Below are 19,765 nucleotides of genomic sequence, written 5' to 3' on the forward strand. Positions count from 1 at the left end.
AGAGGCAACCTCAATTTGGCACTGAAGAGAAGGGTTTCTCTAACAGTGAGAAGCGGGAAGAGGGCATCATGCTAGGGTATATAGCCAGAGATGCAACGAAAGGAGGATTCAACCATGGGATGTCGGTTCACCATGATGATCTCACGGGGGTTGATGGGCTTAATCATGCCAACCAGAAGCTCAAGCAAGGTGGACTTGCCAGCTCCACTAGGGCCTGCTATGTCAAGCACCTCTCCGGCCATGGCTTTGCAGGTCACATTTTTTAGAATCAAGCTGGTAGTTGGATTGCTAGAGAAATCCTGTGCAAGGGGAGCGACATTGGAAGCTCCTCCTTTGCACATCAATGCACCTACATTAATTGGGATAGTTAAGTGTTGAGGGAGGCTCTGTAGCATAGGCCGACTATCTTTATTTCAAATGTCTTTGGGCCAACATTAATTGTGCAGGTAGGAGGAGGTTGGATGACTATAGACACTTAGGAAGTAGCTTTGCCACTAGCAACTCCATTAGTTACTGCTGAGCCATGAATGGACAAACCAACTCTCAAGTTTTTAGATTACTGCAAGTGGCATTAGTCTGTGCAGGTGGCCTTGTGGCAAGCCCCAGCTCCAAATTATGAATGTGCTTGTGATCATGGCATTGCAAGGCTTCTGCAGAGATACTCTTCTGAGGCTCTGGTTGCTATGGTGGCAATGTAGCATCCATAGCACTGCAATGGATGTGTTGATTAGAGTTCTCTCAATCTAACACAAGGTCGTGAGTGTGAGATATTGATGGCATATTGATCACCCACAAGGGGCTGGTTTTCAGTGTGGCCCAGTAGGTGGATGGAGAGAATCCCAACCAACTCTACGGCTTCAAGTCTGATGATGTCATTCTCTGTCTGTTGCCCATGTTTCACATTTACTCCCTCAGATCTATGTTGTTGTGCTCTCTGAGGGTGGGGGCCTCCATTTCCATCACACCCAAGTTTGAGTTAGGCGCCTTGCTGGAGGTCATCTAGAAGCATAAGGTGACTGGGGCCTCTTGTTCCTCGCATAGTGCTGGAACTGTCCAAGCACCCCTTGGTGTAAAAATATGACCTCTCCAACAATAGAATACTCTTGTCACGGGCTGCCCCGCAAAGATCTTGAAGATGCATTCAAGGCCAGAAACCCCCATGCAATCATTATCTTACACGATCTCTTCTCCGAGACATGTGATGGGGTTTACCAGCAATGATCTTAATCTATGGCCAGTAGCTTTGAATTGAAAAGCAGCTAATTTGCATGATCTCTTGATGGAGTTTTGTGATGGGGGCGGGAGTTTTGTGATGGGGGCAACCTGTTCAGCAGGCTCCAATCGCAAATGAAGGAACAAGTACTGCTATTAGCCTCCCCAAGTGCGTCATGCTCACCCACATTAAGGGGCTGGTTTCCAGTGTGTCCCAGAGGTGGCCGATGGAGAGAATCCCAACCAGCTCTACGTCTTCAAGTTTAATGGTTTCATCCTCTATGTGTTGCCCATGTTTCACATTTACTCCCTCAATTCTGTGATGTTGTGCTCTTTGAGGGTGGGGGACTCCATTGCCATCATGCCCAAGTTTGAGATAGGCACCTTGTTGGAGGTCATCTAGAAGCATAAGGTGACTGTGGCCCCCTTGGTTCCTCCCATAGTGCTGGCCCTGTCCAAGCACCCCTTTCTGGAAAAATATGACCTCTCCAGCATCAGGATGCTCATGTCAGGGGCTGCCCACCTTGGAAAAGATCTTGAAGATTCATTCAAGGCCAGAGTCCCCCATGCAATCATTGGGTAGGTCTATACTTAACATGAACAATCTTGATGCCTTTCCATGTTGTCTGTGAAGAAACATATTCTTCAAGCATGCCTTGCCCAACTTGTAGGGTGTGAATGGGGCTGAGGTAATCATAATGATATGCAAAAGAGGGGTATCTATATAAGACTCTACCAGCTACCTTGCTGTCAGTGTTGATCTTTCTCTTGAATGTTCAAGAGCCTAGATTCATGTGAAAATTCATGTGAAGATATTGTTGGTAGACATAGTTGGAGCTTGCCTTGCAGCTTATCTATATATATCATTCTTACATTGATAAGCTGTTCTAAGAAAGTCAGCTTAAAGATACAACTTGAGAGAACAAAATATGATTCTAGGCCTAGAGATGCACTAATCTACCTCATTTTGATAATGTGGCATAAGAAATGGCATGTATCTGAGTTGAAGTGACAATGTCAAATGTGTGCTCACAAAAAGGAGACTGAATTTTAGTCTTTTGATCAGTTGCACTCATGACATAGAATGGATCACATTGTGATTTTGCATTGTCATGGATAGAATCCCAAAACACATGTAGAGGCTTTGTGCAATTGAGGTCAAGTGCATCATTTTTTGTGATCTTAGCTCAAGTTAGAGGGGTGATGACACAACAATAGAGTTTACAACCCTTCTTGCTTGACTTAATATGACCAATGCCTGAATTTTATTACTATTATTACATTGTGTAGGGCTATGCGATGACTGAGGGTCTGTGCTAGCCATTTCACCTACATTTGCAAAGCATCCATTTCTTGTTAAAGCAAGGTCCTGTGGAATAGTTGTGCGGAATGCAGTTGTGAAAATAGTCAATCATCCCAAGACCGGTATCTCGCTCCCTCAAAACAAACCTGAAGAAATCCTCATCAAAGGCCCCCAAATCATGAAAGGAAAGAGGCCTTATAAGCTTGAGAGAAAAAAATATGATTCCAACGAAAGAGATGCACTAATCTACCTCACTTCAATAATGTGGCATAAGAAATGGAATGCATCCGAGTCAAAGTGACAATGTCAAACGTGTGCTCACATAAAGGAGACTGAATTTTAGTCTTTTGATCAGTTGCACTCATGAGAAAGAATGGATCACATTATGATTTTGCATTGTCATGGATAGAATCCCAAAACACATGCAGAGGCTTTGTGCAACTGAGGTCAAGTGCTTCATTTTTTTGTGATCTTACTCAAGTTAGAGGGGTGATAACACAGCAATAGAGGGGTGATTACACTATGCAGGGCTATGGAATGACTGAGGCAGGGCCTATGCTAGCCATTTCACACATGCATTTGCAAAGCATCCATTTCCTGTTAAAGCAGGGTCCTACGGCACAGTTGTGCGGAATGCGATTGTGAAAATAGTCGATCCCGAGACCGGTATCTCACTCCCTCATAACAAACCTAGATAAATTTGCATCAAAGGCCCACAAATCATGAAATGCAAGAGGCCTTATAAGCCTGAGAGAACAAAATATGATTCCAAGGCAAGAGATGCACTAATCTACCTCACTTTGATAATGTGGCATAAGAAATGGCATGTATCCAAGTCAAAGTGACAATGTCAAACATGTGCTCATAGAAAGGAGACTGAATTTCAATCGTTTGATCAGTTGCACTCATGACATAGAATGGATCACATTGTGATTTGCATTGTCATGGATAGAATCCCAAAACGCATGCAGAGGCTTTGTGCAACTGAGGTCAAGTGCTTCATTTTTTTTGTGATCTTAGCTCAAGTTAGAGGGGTGATGACACAACAATAGAGTTTACAACAACCCTCAAGTTAGAAGGGTGATAACATAGAAATAGAGGGGTGATTACACTGTGCAAGGCTATGGGATGACTGAGGCAGGGCCTGTGCTAGCCATTTCACACCTGCATTTGCAAAGCATCCATTTCCTATTAAAGTAGGGTCTTCTGGAATAGTTGTGCGGAATGTGGTTGTGAAAATAGTCTAATATCTCACTCCCTCAGAACAAACCTGGAGAGAAATATGCATCAAAGGCCCCCAAATCATGAAAGGCAAGAGGCCTTATGACAACTCTGCTTCTAACGAGTTGCCATCCTTCTCTGTGGTGGCCATAGTGGGCATACCCACTTTTCTCTGCATTCTAAATATGAAGAAGAAGACGAGCATAGAGAAGAAGTCAAAGTAGCTAAGCTGCCAAACCGCGAGTACATATTAATGGAAGAGAATAATCAAGCTGGCATAAGTTGAAAAGATCAACTATTTGAGGATGACATACTTACCAAGGTCAATGACATCATCTGCATGTACTACAATGCCTGCGCATGCAAATAGAACAAGAATCAGTGATTGTACTACTTCTACGTCCATCAACAGTCATTAATCTGCATCAATGATTGTCATCAAATCATTTGGGATCAAGATCACAAGGAGCAAGTGGTTTTAAAAGACTTCGGTCTGGCCTTGCATCTAGACAATCTAGGCTGCCATCAATATGGCATTCAGATCTACATCAACTCCTTCTGCATGGATCAAGTTCCCTTAAAACTTGTTTGCTTGCGTAAATATCTTTCAAGCTCTAACACCACTCCCAAGGCTACCCAGCACTACAGAGGGGTGCAGAGGCAAAGACCATGGGGCAAATTAGTTGGATGGCAGCTTGGATAACCCCAAAATTTTTTTGAAGTTTGTATCCTACTCCAGGTACGTGATTCAAAGCAATGCACTTTCTTGTTTTTATGAATGCAGGTGTGAAAGGATCTGATCATGAGGGGGAGTTTGAGTACGACCATGGTCATGTGGACGTTGTATCTTACTCCAGGTATGTGTTTCAAAGCAATACAATTTCCTGGTTTTTTGGATGTAGGTGTGAAAGGATCTGATCACGAGGAGGTGTTTGAATACAACATGACATCATGGATAATTACATGACATCTGTGGGTATGTGATTGTATCTTACTTTAGGTATGTGATTGCAGTATCTTTCAAGAGGGTATTTGCCAAACCCTTGTTTGATGCTCTTAATGAGAAAAATAGAGGAGTTCAAGCTCTAATTATGGTCTGAATTATTAATTCTGTGGGTCGAGAATTGCTGAATCCTCTCTCAAGTTGCATGATTTGATCGGAACTCAAACTCCATATTGGAGAATTAGATAGCAGCTCTCATTGGACAATAGCTCTGATTTAAATAGTGATGATTGTAGTATCTTTCAAGAGGGTATTCATGGATACAATAGTGATTACTGAAGAGAGTTTAATGGCAAATTATATCTTACTCTAGGTATGTGATTGTAGTATCTTTAAAGAGGGTATTCATGACTATCTTTGAGACTTAATGGCAGATTGGGCCGCTTAGACCAGAATTGGACAGTACAGTCATTATTGGATTTTCCATTCTACTGTGGCAAGTTTGTCCTCTAATTTAAATAGTGCTGATTCTAGTATCTTTCAAGAGGGTATTCATGGCTACAATAGTGATTATTGAAGAGAGTTTAATGTAGATTGTATCTTACTCTAGGTATTTGATTGTAGTATCTTTAAAGAGGGTATTCATGACTATCTCTGAGACTTAATGGCAGATTGGTCTGCTCAGACCAAAATTGGATAGTGCAATCATTATTGGATTTTGCATTCTACTATGGTAAGTTTTTCCTCTCATTGGACATCAGCTCTGATTTAAATAGTGCTAATCGTAGCATCTTTCAAGAGGGTATTCATGGCTACAGTAGTGCAAATGCTAGACCATTTTTGTAGCCTTCAATTTCTAAGACTGTAACCATGGTTCTCATCCCAAAGAGCTATGGCCAAGGTTGCACTGTTGTTAATCATAGCAAACATTGTCCAAGTAACTTGCTATTAATCCTAGATGACTATGGGCAAGTTCAGACTCACGATTAGATGCTTGTGCTGTGAAGGATAACAATAAATACTTCTTTTGATACATTTTCTATAATGTACGTTAATAATGTGTTAGTGGATGCACCATATTTTTGTAGCCTTCAATTTTTGAGACTGTAAGTTTCTCAATGCCTAGCTATACTTATGAGGACATGACATTCTTAAAACCATACTATATTTTAAAAACAGTTAAAGAAGAATCTTGAAGTTTCTCATAAAATAGTACCTGAGCTATTAAGGGCACTAATGGTGATAGATTCAATTTATAATGTCCTGACTCCCGTGCCTAATCACACTGTGCGAAATTATAGCTGCACCAATGAGATTACAGTACAATAGAAACATTAGTATAACCTCTTAGGATCAACTAGTTATTATGACTATCATGATAGAGAAGATTATCATGAGTACCATTACAGTGAGAAATATACGTCTTTCTTACCTTGGATCACGCTTAAGCTTGGAGACTACAGATTACCAAGTGATCAATGATGGAGATGTGGAATATTGTAGTATCACAATACAAAACTAGAGTATTGTAGTATTCAATAAAGAAAAATAACCAGATCTTCAAAAGTGTAAGGATGGAAATTGTGTCCCCAAAAAGCCATCTATTGGTGGAGTGAAGGCTAGAAGATTCCCAAACTTTCATGGGAGACTTGGTAAGATAGACTCTAGGAATGGTGGCTCAACTATTAGATACAATCAATGGAAGTGCCTACATAATGCAGTTAAGGATCATGCTGATAATGGACAAGCTTGGAATAGAAAAGCCAATGTTTGGGAAATACTAGACAAAGTATTCTTTTATTGTGATAAAATAGAGTGAAATGATGATGATCTCAAAGACTTCAAAAACCAATTGACCCTTTTTACAAAGGCAATGATAGAAGCTTGGGGTAATACCTCCTATCTTCTAAAGCTCCTATCCGAATCTCCTATCTTGTAAAGAAGGGAATATATAACATTTTTTGGCTAACAATAGGATGACAATTATCTTTTTCTAAATTTTCATTTTATGGTAGGTTTGGATTTCTCGATTTTTCACAAAGTCTTCATTCTATGATTTTATAATTGCTTATTGTTGAGATCTATCTGCATGTGTATGTATATTTAAAGGCACATGCTCTTACTCAAAGTGTACATGAGAGAGAGAGAGAGAGAGAGAGAGAGAGAGAGAGAGAGAGAGAGAGAGAGAGAGAGAGAGAGAGAGAGAGAGAGAGAGAGAGAGAGATGCATGATTGCCTTTTACAGGAAATCATGTATCTCTTTTACAAATATTTTTTTTTAGTTGTGCAATTAAACTCCTCGGTAGACACACATAGTGTATTTGGGGTTCAACTCCCTTTGAGTTTATCCTCCTAATCACCTTTTGTAGGTTTGATATGTGTAGCCACAAAGATATGGTTACAAAGATATGTGCAGCCACAAAGGTATGACTTTTGTAGACAATGAGGTCACTACATCTAAGAAGAGGTTTTCTCTAAAATTTTCCCAAAGCAGTTCAAAGTTTCATCACGATTCCTATCTATCAACCTAAACAGTAGCAAATCAAGCCAATCCAAGAGACTATGTTCAATTCTAGAAGAAACTTCTCATAATTTCAGGCTTTCTGTCTTTCATCCAAATGCAAGGTTTATCTCAAATCATAGCAATGGTGTCCATGTGCAAAGGAGCCTTCCGATAGCAATTTTATGACTTTATGAGATAGGACCCAACAATTGTTGCAACTAGCTTATATCCGGCCATGGAGAGAATCACCAACAACTATTGCAACTATCTTATTTCAACCCATGGAGATACTATAAGAGCCACTTGAGCTTGATGAGTGGGAAATGGGACTAGAAGTATCTTATTCAATGGCGTATTTCTCATATGACATGTACATCAACAATGTCTCAATAGCAATAATTGATATTGGTCCTTAGTTGGATCTCTTTCTCATCTCTTTGCACCATGAAAATCTAAAAAATGTATTGAACCATAGTGCAAGGCAAAAACTTCATCGAGCATGCTTTCCCCCATTGTACATCTCTCTTCAAACTTCATCGAGCATGCTTTCCCCCATTGTACATCTCTCTTCAAGCTTCTCCTTTCTCACATAAAGCTTGGTACCAAGGTACTTGATATCAACATTCTTCATTTTTCACATCTTCTTTCTTCTTCCTTCTATGCTCATCTTGCCTATCTTTCTTGTGCTAAGACTGTGTTTAGTATTTTACCTCTACTTTGACATGCTTGCACTTTGTGTCTTCAATTATCATTGGAAGTGTAAGTACAAAGTTTAGGGTAAGGAGTTTGGACCTCATCTTATAATATTACCTTGTTGCTAACTCACTTGATCATTGCCAATTTAGTTTGGAAGGTTGTAGTGAGTAGGTGTTCCTTCATGCGAATGAGCATATAGGTTGGTGAACTGATTGGAGGGGGACCAAACCTCATTGATGAGCACCTACTCTTGGTTAAAGTTGAAAAGTGCAATTACCTCTTATAATTTTGAGGGAAGTTACATTCATATGGGTGCTTGATGGTATGGCCAATTGCATATAGTGACTTTGATTGTCATGCGACCCCTTGGTGCAAGTGGAAGGGCAATTAGGTTTCAGATGGTGTAGGTGTCATCTTGGAACATATGCTCGCAAGTGATTAGCATGCTAGTACACTAGCTCTTATGATTCATGCTTCACATGCAAATAGAGCTTGGAATGTCTAAAATATGAGAAACATTTATTCATTTAACAAAGTTTTCTCTTATATCCAAAGGAAATTTCTATAATGTTTTTTAGTAATGTAGCTTTCTAGTTGTATCCAAAAGTCATTATAGTGATAGCAATGTAATTAAGTTAATCTTTCTAATAATCAAGTAACATATTCAATTATTGCCAAAAAAGAACCATTTCATATTAGGATAGAATAGAGATAAGTGTATGAGGATTTCCTAGGTTTAAGTACTAACATAAAATCAATAAAGTAACTAAAATTGTCAACTTATCATTTATGGAGGAGCATTAGATGAATTGATGGGATTCAATGGCAAGTATATTTCCATGTATTTATGGGTAGTGAAAACAATACGCATGATTTGATTGGCCAACTTATAATGAGGTGTCGTCTCATCTTATGATAGTTTCCTAAAAGAGAAGGTCCATCTATGTTGCTAGAATAGTGAGTAATCCAAAATGTTTTCAACCTCTTGTGATAGACCTTGCAAGGATGTTGTCCAGACCTCCTATCTTGTAAAGCTAAAATTGTTGGTCAATCTAACTGCCATTATGATAGTTTTTTGCCATTTAATCTCTAAATGATATAGTAGTTGAAGAAATATGCAAGACATGAACCTTTTCTAAATACCCAAAACAAACAAAAACATGGGCAATGCTCTAGCACATGCATGTGCACCCTCGTTCCTTTAGAAGTTTTTGGTTAACACAACACAACACCACACACAAACACACACATTTTTAAAGGATATACCATTACATAAATTGGTAAGTTTTCCTTTTTTGTTTGCCTTCACATTGACACACACAAATACAAATTTTATGTAATAGTATATCCTTTAAAAATCTCTGTGTGTGTGTGTGTAACGTGTCCACTAGAATCATTCTGGACACGTCTTAGCAGTCCATCGGGAAGGATGTCTAGAAAGCTCCGCCCGGCACTCCCATGGAATGTTACGGGACTTGCGATCTAGGTCTTCCCGCGTCTGCCACGTAGCGGAAGTATCCTGGCCGTTCCCACTTAGGATCGACCTGAATTTGGGTTTTCCTGTTTGGTCATTAGCTAGCAACAACTAGCGTCAGACCTGAGCGAACTACTTTACACAGAAACGCCAGGTCTGAAGCGGATTCACGCTGCACTTGGTTCAAGGAGAATGGGAAACGAGAGGGATGCAAGGCTCGACCTCTCTGCCATAAGGCATAGTCCCATTCCATTCCCCTAAAACAACGTGAATCGGGTAATAATTAATTCTAAGTCATCGTTCTCGTTACTCGTTTCGGTGATGACGATCATCCTCTGTTCGTTGAAGACTTTGAGAAAAGTTCCCGGCTGACCGGGACCACCCATCCATAGGACGGACCCATGGTCCATCCTCCGCACTTTCCTCGGTTTGTTTTAGTTATGTAATTACCTACCACATTAATTTGACATATAGCAAACAGCTTCTTTGATTAACCTTGTTAAGCACTGGTTCCTTCACGTAATCTTATCACAGGACATAAAGAAAACAATGTCAAACAACTTCTTTATTATCATTTTATCCTTTTATCTTTGAAATACAAGGAGTTCCGCCCGTAGGCTTTTCATAATCCACCCGAAGGCTATCCAGTAACCCACCAGGGATCACTAATCCAAGTTTCCGCCCGTAGACTAGTATGCGGGCCTCGAGATCCAATCCCGAGTCACGTTAGCCTCTTGTGTAGGGCCCGGAAGGCGAGGGATTTACGGCCAGAGCCCCCTCTGGCACCCAAGCGTCCTCCTGCTCCAAGTAGAACTCAACAGAGAGACCTCTCACGGCGGGTTCGGTCCACGTTCCCGGCGCGGTTAACAACCCCCTTGGTTAGGGTCAGGCAGGCAGTCGGGGGTAACTGAAGCTGCCTCTCCCTTCAGGCCTTCATCCTGAAGTATTTAGATATCTTTTCATCCTTTAGTTCATTGAGCAAACAATGCAAACAGTGCTTTCTAAACTGTTACAAGCACAATCAATTCCAATGGTCGTTTAGCTGGCAAACTGTTAAGGAGTGACTCCTTTTCTCCGAATGCAACCCGCATTCGATCCAGAATCAATTGCAACTTGGCAAGATTCCTATCATTCTTGGGTTAGGGTCATACCCTATCAATACTTTAGGTTTTGTTATGGTAGATTCCAGCGACCATGTCACTTCAATCTATTGATTGGTCAATTGTTTCCAGGCAAATACCTAACTTTCCTTTTCCTTAGCAACTATTTCCCAGGAAAGGTGATGTAACAGGATGTTTACTCATCCTTTTGTAGGTTAACTTAGCCCAATAACTTGCCAACATCATTTCCAAGAAATGACAAAACTCTCTCGTGGACAAATCTCAAGTCTATGCGATGTTGCAACTTTTTGTACATGTGTTGTATCTATTCCACGGGATCATTTCACCCATTGAATGGCGTATTCAGGTTACGGAATTAACCTCAGCCGAGTAGCAGGGTTTAGGGTGTCTTCTTACCCAACCCATTCCTAATTATATTGGTCCACGGTCCTAGGAATTTCCAACCCAGTCGGAGTTTCATCATTTGAACGAATGATCCTTAGGATAAAACCTTAGATCATTTTATGCATGAGCATCCAATTGATTCGACATCTTGTGAATGTGTGTAAGATCTTTGGGTTTGCGGGTTTTGACTTGGCAACCAGTGTAAAACTAGGTCGAATTCTTATTGCACTAAACCCTAGTTAGCACTTGAGATACCTATCATATCGACCCAACCATGTCCATAAGAATCCTTGTGGTTTAGGTGACTTAGCCAACTCAATATACTTGTCTCGCGTCACGGATGAACCTTTCCTAAAGGTAATAAACTAGATCTAGTGGAGATTAATAGTTACAATTACACCAATACGTGTAAACATGCGATTCACTGCTTCTACGCATCACATGGTTCACAATAACCCTATCCTTCCTTGGTAAGGTAAAAATGCCTGATAACCTGGACACTAACTTTCCTAGGTCCTACTAGGACTTACATCAAATAGTCATGCCTACAACCTTATTGTCTATACTTAGAATCTTATGCTTTGACTCCTAAATGCGGCTCCTAATGAATGACATATTTTTTTCATGATGACTATGCAATACGCAACGTTCTCCTAGCTACAATGAAGTTCATACAAAACTACAGCTAGTGATAATTTATTCCATTTTACATGCCACTTGCAAGCCCATAAGATCATTTCCGTACTCTCTTCTATTTCTTTTCGGATAATATCCTATGGGTGTTAACTTTTCCTCATGAAATCATTACGAGGAGGATGTTGCCTAACATGCGGCACATACTTATTCCTACCATGTCTAAGAAGAAAAAAAATGCACTTATAAATTCCATTTCTTTGCCTAAGTAATATATGTTTAGACTCATTACTTTGATAGTGTACCAAAATAGCATCATGCAGCTAGTCTCCTAAGGCGGGCAACCCGTTTCGAATTCATGACATACTTCAACCTTGCCTAACGTTTCAAGAGATACTTTATCAAATGTCTTTTTACCACTGCCACATGCATTAAAGATAAGCGTAAAATGCATTCTTCCCTATGGAACTAAGCGCACCTAATCATTTCTTTAAGCGAAAATAAACTTGAAAGAACTTGGACTTGTGGGCTCGGGGAGATATCCACTTGTATGCTCGGAGATGAACCTCCCGCAGTCGCACCTTGAGATCTTTTTGGGGCCATCGTAGATGTAGAGGATTTGGGCTCCGGGTTTTGTCCTTACCCCTTTATGGATCTCAAAATTTCCTCCGAGTCTTGGCAAGTAGTCTCAAAATATGTTTACTTCTCCCTTATGTAGGAATACCCCTTTATAGGGTATGGATTTTAAGATCCCGGAAAGCTCGTGGAAACGGGGCTTATGGGAGGTCTTTATGAGCTTCACCTTCTCCTCTACAAGGTCCCGGGGGTATGAATAGACCTTTGGGGAGATGTCGTGGGAAGGGGGCTTAAGGAAGCCCCCCCTTAGAAGCTTCTTAGGAAGCTTCTAAGAAGCTTCCAAGCTTCTGCAGCACGTCGGGGGGGAAAGGGGTCGTGATCCAGGCGGCGGCGGACAGTGTGAGCAAGGCGGCCGTGGCGGCGGCTATGGCGGACTGGCGACTGCAGCACGGTGGCGACCTCCACCTCGACCAGCACGGCGACCTCCACCTCCCACGCTTTCCCTCTCTCTGCACGGCCCTCTCCTCCCACGACTCCCTGGGGAGGGGGGTTTTTATAGGCCTTGGGGGGGGTGGGGAAGAGGGCCTCCACACACGTGGAGGACTCCCCCTCATGCAATCTGATCTACTCCTCCTTGGCCATTCCTCCCCACACTCCCTCTCCTCCAGCCATGCATCGGCTGGGGGAAGGGATAATAATTAAAAAAAATTGCCTAAAAATCTCCAAATTGCCCCTTCAAAAAGGGTGTTCCCTCGTGGCTTTTACGGTTTTTTAACCTCAGCCTCTTATTTACAATGTGGAGGCCTCATTTTTGAGCGTGCACGGTATGGATTATGCTCACAATAATACGATGTAGGGGATAACCTTGCACAGGGTTTACACGGCGTGCGGGAAGTTAATATTTACGGTACGCAGTGTGCGAAAGTATTACATTCTCTCCCCCTTGGAAGAATCGAGATGTCCTCATCTCGAGATAAACTAGGGGTATTGAAGATCGAGAGAGCTTTCATCCATCCAGGTAGCATCCTCTTCGGGATAATCTTTCCACTGGACGAGGTATTCCTTCAAGGTTCTAGATCTTAGCTGTCTCTCCCTAACATCTAAGATCTTATCCGGTCTTAGTTCAAGGACTCCTTGACTAGGCATTACAATTTGTTGGTCATCAAGTACATGATTTGGGTTGGGTACATATTTTTTTAAGAGACTAATATGGAACACATTGGGAACCTTTAGGTTATCAGGAAGTTGCAATTTATAAGCATTGGGTCCCACGTATTTGAGGATTTTATACGGTCCACAATACCTTGGACTTAGCTTCTTGCATTCACCTAGAGATAGAGAACTCTTTTTCGGCCGTACACGAATGAAGACCATGTCTCCTTCTCCGAAGACCCTCTCTTGGTGTTTCAAATCCGCATATGCCTTTTGTCTATCTTTGGCTGCTTGTATGTCTTGTCTTATTGACCTTATTTGGTCATCCATGTCCTCCAACATTTGTCTTGAAGCTTCCACTCTCAGGGTAGGATCAGAAAAATTTAGGGGACTTCGACAATCATGACCATACAATGCCTGGAAAGGGGTCATTTGAATGCTCTGCTGGTAAGAAGCATTGTAGGCAAATTCTACTAACGGCAAGTACTGAATCCATCTCTTCGGCTCTCGACAGCAGTAAGCCCTAAGCATATCCTCAATGATTTGATTTACTCGCTCTGTTTGTCCATCTGTTTGGGGATGGTAGGCAGTGCTAAAATAGAGTTGGGTCCCAATAGCTTCAAAGATAGCTTTCCAGAAGTGTGAAGTGAAAAGAGAGTCTCGATCGCTAATGATCCTTCTAGGTAACCCATGTAGCTTGAATATTTCTTTGATAAACACCCTTGCAATGTCGGAGGCTTTATAGTTTGTCTTGACTTGAATCAGGTGTGCAACCTTAGTAAGCATGTCAACTACAACCATAATGGAGTTGTATCCTCCTTGGACTTGGGGTAAGCCCACCACAAAATCCATACTGATGAATTCCCATTTCATTTGGGGAATGTCAAGTGGTTGCAATTTTCCTGGCATCATGACATGTTCAGCCTTGATACGTTGGCAAGACAAACATTCGGTGACATATTTGAGAACGTCACCTTTGAGCCTCTCCCAATGATAGCTCTTCCTAATTGCATTAAGAGTTTTTGCATAGCTAGGATGTCCTACGAAAGGGGAATCATGAGCTTCCCATAATATCTTTTGCTTAAGTGACTGGCTTGTTGGAATACATATTCTTGTTCTGTAGTAAATAAGTCCATTGTCAATAGAAAATTCATGATACTTGGCCTGTAACTTCAGATTCTGATCCTTGGTAGATATTTCTTTTATCATTGCTTGGTAGGCTAAGTCATGGCTTGCTTCCTCTTTAGCTAGTTCGAGTATAGGGTTGCTTGGCATAGATACCTTTGTAGCCAGAGATCTGGCCGTTGATGGATTCTGCAAGATTAGGGAATTTAGGAATGCCTTGCGACTGAGTGCATCGGCAACTACATTCTCTTTCCCCGGTTGATACTTGATTACAAAATCATATTCTTCCAATACTTCGATCCATCGACGTTGCCTCATGTTGAGCTCGTTCTGGGTAAAAATCCATTTGAGACTCTTATGATCTGTTACTAGAGTAAACTTGTTACCCAACAGGTAGTGTCTCCAAAGCTTTAGAGCATGGATGACAGCTAATAACTCCAGATCATGCGTGGCATAATTCTTTTCATGACTCTTCAATTTCCTTGAAGAGTATGCTACTGGATGACCTTCCTGCATAAGAACACACCCTAAGGCAAGAATGCTGGCATCAGTTACAACCTCGAACTCCTTATTGAGGTCGGGAAGTTTCAGAATAGGTGCCGATACCAAACATTGCTTCAATTGGTTGAAGCTATTTTGCTCGGGAGTTGACCATGTAATAGAAGTCTGCTTCTTTAGTAAGTCGGTAAGAGGTGCTGCAATCAAAGCATAGTTTTTGATAAAGACCCTATACCATCCTGTCAAGCCAAGAAAACTGCGTATCTCTTTGACGGATACCGGTATTGGCCATTCAAGCACATCTTTGACTCTGATATTCCTTCTGATGATACTATGAATCCTAGATATTCAATCTGACGCTTGAAGAATGCACACGTCTTCATTTTTGCATACAGCTTATGAGACCTCATTGTCTCCAAAACAATCCGTAGTTGAGGTTCATGATCTTCTTCCTGTTTAGAATAGACTAAAATGTCGTCGAAGAAGACAAGCACGAAATCATCAAGATATGGTCTAAAAATATCCTGCATTAATCTATTGAACGTGGCAGGTGCATTTGTAAGCCCGAATGACATAACCAAGAATTCAAAGTGCCCATATCTTGTATTGAAGGCTGTTTTTGGAATATCCTCATCCTTGATCCTGATTTGATAGTAACCTGACCTGAGATCAATTTTGGAGAAGATCTTTGCACCTTGAAGGCGATCAAGAAGCTCATCTATTCTAGGAATATGATATTTGTTCTTGACTGTTGATTGATTCAACCTACTGTAATCAATACATAGTCGAAGTGTACCAACTTTCTTTTTCTAGAACAGTACTAGTACTTCCCATGGTGAACTGCTAGGACGGATGTAACCCTAATCTAGTAGTTGCTTGAGTTGTTCCTTCAACTCAGTTGCTCTCGGTATAGACATTCTATAGGGTCTCTTCGCAATTGGCGCGGCTCCTATTACTGGATTGATCTCATGATCTACTTCTCTTTGAAGTGGGAGTTCTGTTAACTCTTCAGAAACTACGTCTCGTATTCCTTCAGCCAAGTGACCAAATCACTTTACTTCTCTATCAATATTCATAGTCAAGACAATCGGAAAAAAAAGTTTTATTCCATTTATATCAACATAGCCCTTTCGAGGTATAATTATTTCTTGGGGCGATGGAACAAGTTGATACATTAATTCGAAGAGAATAAGATATTATTGCATTCAGCTACAGGAACTGAGTAGTAGTACGGATTGAGGTCATCGATTTTCAGGAATCGATAGTTCATTGGAAGATTAGGGTATCTTTTCCTTTGATATCCATTCTTCTCATGACGTCCCAAAACCTTGATTCGGTCGACAAGGATTCTTTGAATCACTTCCCCGTACACATACTTATTCTGGTTGACCCTTCGACCTCCGACCTGTAGGGTCGCGTTTGCATGAGCCTCAACAAAGACAAACAGCTTTACGATCTTCAAATCCTCCATCCACTTGATTCTCTTCAAGTTAATTTGAAGGTACGCAGGTTGATAGGCAGTTATGTAATAGATCCCTGTAACACCCTTCCATCTCCATTCCACGTACACAGGTGGTGGATTGTAAATGCGGTCTAGGATGTTCATCATCTCCACTCTTTGTCGATAATCCGTGGAATGCATCGCGGTCATAAACATGACTCGGAACACTAAGAACTTGTTCCATGCTTCATAATTCTGCAAGACAGTATTGAAAGTAAGGAAATGTTTGGGACAGTAGCATTTTCTTTACTTCATAAAATTTTCTAAAAACAAATCCTTTGTTGGTTCGCTCTGATACCAACTGTAACGTGTCCACTAGAATCATTCCGGACACGTCTTAGCAGTCCATCGGGAAGGATGTCTAGAAAGCTCCGCCCGGCACTCCCATGGAATGTTACGGGACTTGCGATCTAGGTCTTCCCGCGTCTGCCACGTAGCGGAAGTATCCTGGCCGTTCCCACTTAGGATCGACCTGAATTTGGGTTTTCCTGTTTGGTCATTAGCTAGCAACAACTAGCGTCAGACCCGAGCGAACTACTTTACGCAGAAACGCCAGGTCTGAAGCGGATTCATGCTGCACTTGGTTCAAGGAGAATGGGAAACGAGAGGGATGCAAGGCTCAACCTCTCTGCCATAAGGCATAGTCCCATTCCGTTCCCCTAAAACAACGTGAATCGGGTAATAATTAATTCTAAGTCATTTTTCTCGTTACTCGTTTCGGTGATGACGATCATCCTCTGTTCGTTGAAGACTTTGAGAAAAGTTCCCGGCTGACCGGGACAACCCATCCATAGGACGGACCCATGGTCCATCCTCCGCACTTTCCTCGGTTTATTTTAGTTATGTAATTACCTACCACATTAATTTGACATATAGCAAACAGCTTCTTTGATTAACCATGTTAAGCACTGGTTCCTTCACGTAATCTTATCACAGGACATAAAGAAAACAATGTCAAACAACTTCTTTATTATCATTTTATCCTTTTATCTTTGAAATACAAGGAGTTCCGCCCGTAGGCTTTTCATAATCCACCCGAAGGCTATCCAGTAACCCACCAGGGATCACTAATCCAAGTTTCCGCCCGTAGACTAGTATGCGGGCCTCGAGATCCAATCCCGAGTCACGTTAGCCTCTTGTGCAGGGCCCGGAAGGCGAGGGATTTACGGCCAGAGCCCCCTCTGGCACCCAAGCGTCCTCCTGCTCCAAGTAGAACTCAACGGAGAGACCTCTCACGGCGGGTTCGGTCCACGTTCCCGGCGCGGTTAACAACCCCCTTGGTTAGGGTCAGGCAGGCAGTCGGGGGTAACTGAAGCTGCCTCTCCCTTCAGGCCTTCATCCTGAAGTATTTAGATATCTTTTCATCCTTTAGTTCATTGAGCAAACAATGCAAACAGTGCTTTCTAAACTGTTACAAGCACAATCAATTCCAATGGTCGTTTAGCTGGCAAACTGTTAAGGAGTGACTCCTTTTCTCCGAATGCAACCCGCATTCGATCCAGAATCAATTGCAACTTGGCAAGATTCCTATCATTCTTGGGTTAGGGTCATACCCTATCAATACTTTAGGTTTTGTTATGGTAGATTCCAGCGACCATGTCACTTCAATCTATTGATTGGTCAATTGTTTCCAGGCAAATACCTAACTTTCCTTTTCCTTAGCAACTATTTCCCAGGAAAGGTGATGTAACAGGATGTTTACTCATCCTTTTGTAGGTTAACTTAGCCCAATAACTTGCCAACATCATTTCCAAGAAATGACAAAACTCGCTCGTGGACAAATCTCAAGTCTATGCGATGTTGCAACTTTTTGTACATGTGTTGTATCTATTCCACGGGATCATTTCACCCATTGAATGGCGTATTCAGGTTACGGAATTAACCTCAGCCGAGTAGCAGGGTTTAGGGTGTCTTCTTACCCAACCCATTCCTAATTATATTGGTCCACGGTCCTAGGAATTTCCAACCCAGTCGGAGTTTCATCATTTGAACGAATGATCCTTAGGATAAAACCTTAGATCATTTTATGCATGAGCATCCAATTGATTCGACATCTTGTGAATGTGTGTAAGATCTTTGGGTTTGCGGGTTTTGACTTGGCAACCAGTGTAAAACTAGGTCGAATTCTTATTGCACTAAACCCTAGTTAGCACTTGAGATACCTATCATATCGACCCAACCATGTCCATAAGAATCCTTGTGGTTTAGGTGACTTAGCCAACTCAATATACTTGTCTCGTGTCATGGATGAACCTTTCCTAAAGGTAATAAACTAGATCTAGTGGAGATTAATAGTTACAATTACACCAATACGTGTAAACATGCGATTCACTGCTTCTACGCATCACATGGTTCACAATAACCCTATCCTTCCTTGGTAAGGTAAAAATGCCTGATAACCTGGACACTAACTTTCCTAGGTCCTACTAGGACTTACATCAAATAGTCATGCCTACAACCTTATTGTCTATACTTAGAATCTTATGCTTTGACTCCTAAAGGCGGCTCCTAATGAATGACATATTTTTTTCATGATGACTATGCAATACGCAACGTTCTCCTAGCTATAATGAAGTTCATACAAAACTACAGCTAGTGATAATTTATTCCATTTTACATGCCACTTGCAAGCCCATAAGATCATTTCTGTACTCTCTTCTATTTCTTTTCGGATAATATCCTATGGGTGTTAACTTTTCCTCATGAAATCATTACGAGGAGGATGTTGCCTAACATGCGGCACATACTTATTCCTACCATGTCTAAGAAGAAAAAAAATGCACTTATAAATTCCATTTCTTTGCCTAACTAATATATGTTTAGACTCATTACTTTGATAGTGTACCAAAATAGCATCATGCAGCTAGTCTCCTAAGGCGGGCAACCCGTTTCGAATTCATGACATACTTCAACCTTGCCTAACGTTTCAAGAGATACTTTATCAAATGTCTTTTTACCACTGCCACATGCATTAAAGATAAGCGTAAAATGCATTCTTCCCTATGGAACTAAGCGCACCTAATCATTTCTTTAAGCGAAAATAAACTTGAAAGAACCTGGACTTGTGGGCTCGGGGAGATATCCACTTGTATGCTCGGAGATGAACCTCCCGCAGTCGCACCTTGAGATCTTTTTGGGGCCATCGTAGATGTAGAGGATTTGGGCTCCGGGTTTTGTCCTTACCCCTTTATGGATCTCAAAATTTCCTCCGAGTCTTGGCAAGTAGTCTCAAAATATGTTTACTTCTCCCTTATGTAGGAATACCCCTTTATAGGGTATGGATTTTAAGATCCCGGAAAGCTCGTGGAAACGGGGCTTATGGGAGGTCTTTATGAGCTTCACCTTCTCCTCTACAAGGTCCCGAGGGTATGAATAGACCTTTGGGGAGATGTCGTGGGAAGGGGGCTTAAGGAAGCCCCCCCTT

The 19,765-nt window shown here is 41.4% G+C and overlaps 1 pseudogene; it reads left to right on the top strand.

Annotated features, from left to right (window-relative positions):
* The first annotated feature begins 240 nt into the window (after positions 1 to 240).
* Positions 241 to 4,836, top strand: LOC148036998 (4-coumarate--CoA ligase 2-like; annotated as a pseudogene).
* The last annotated feature ends 14,929 nt before the right edge of the window (positions 4,837 to 19,765 follow it).

Source organism: Lygodium microphyllum, chromosome 4 (genome assembly GCF_053477565.2).
Source record: "Lygodium microphyllum isolate KBCC chromosome 4, Lygodium_microphyllum_v1.1.10, whole genome shotgun sequence".
Taxonomy (NCBI): domain Eukaryota; kingdom Viridiplantae; phylum Streptophyta; class Polypodiopsida; order Schizaeales; family Lygodiaceae; genus Lygodium; species Lygodium microphyllum.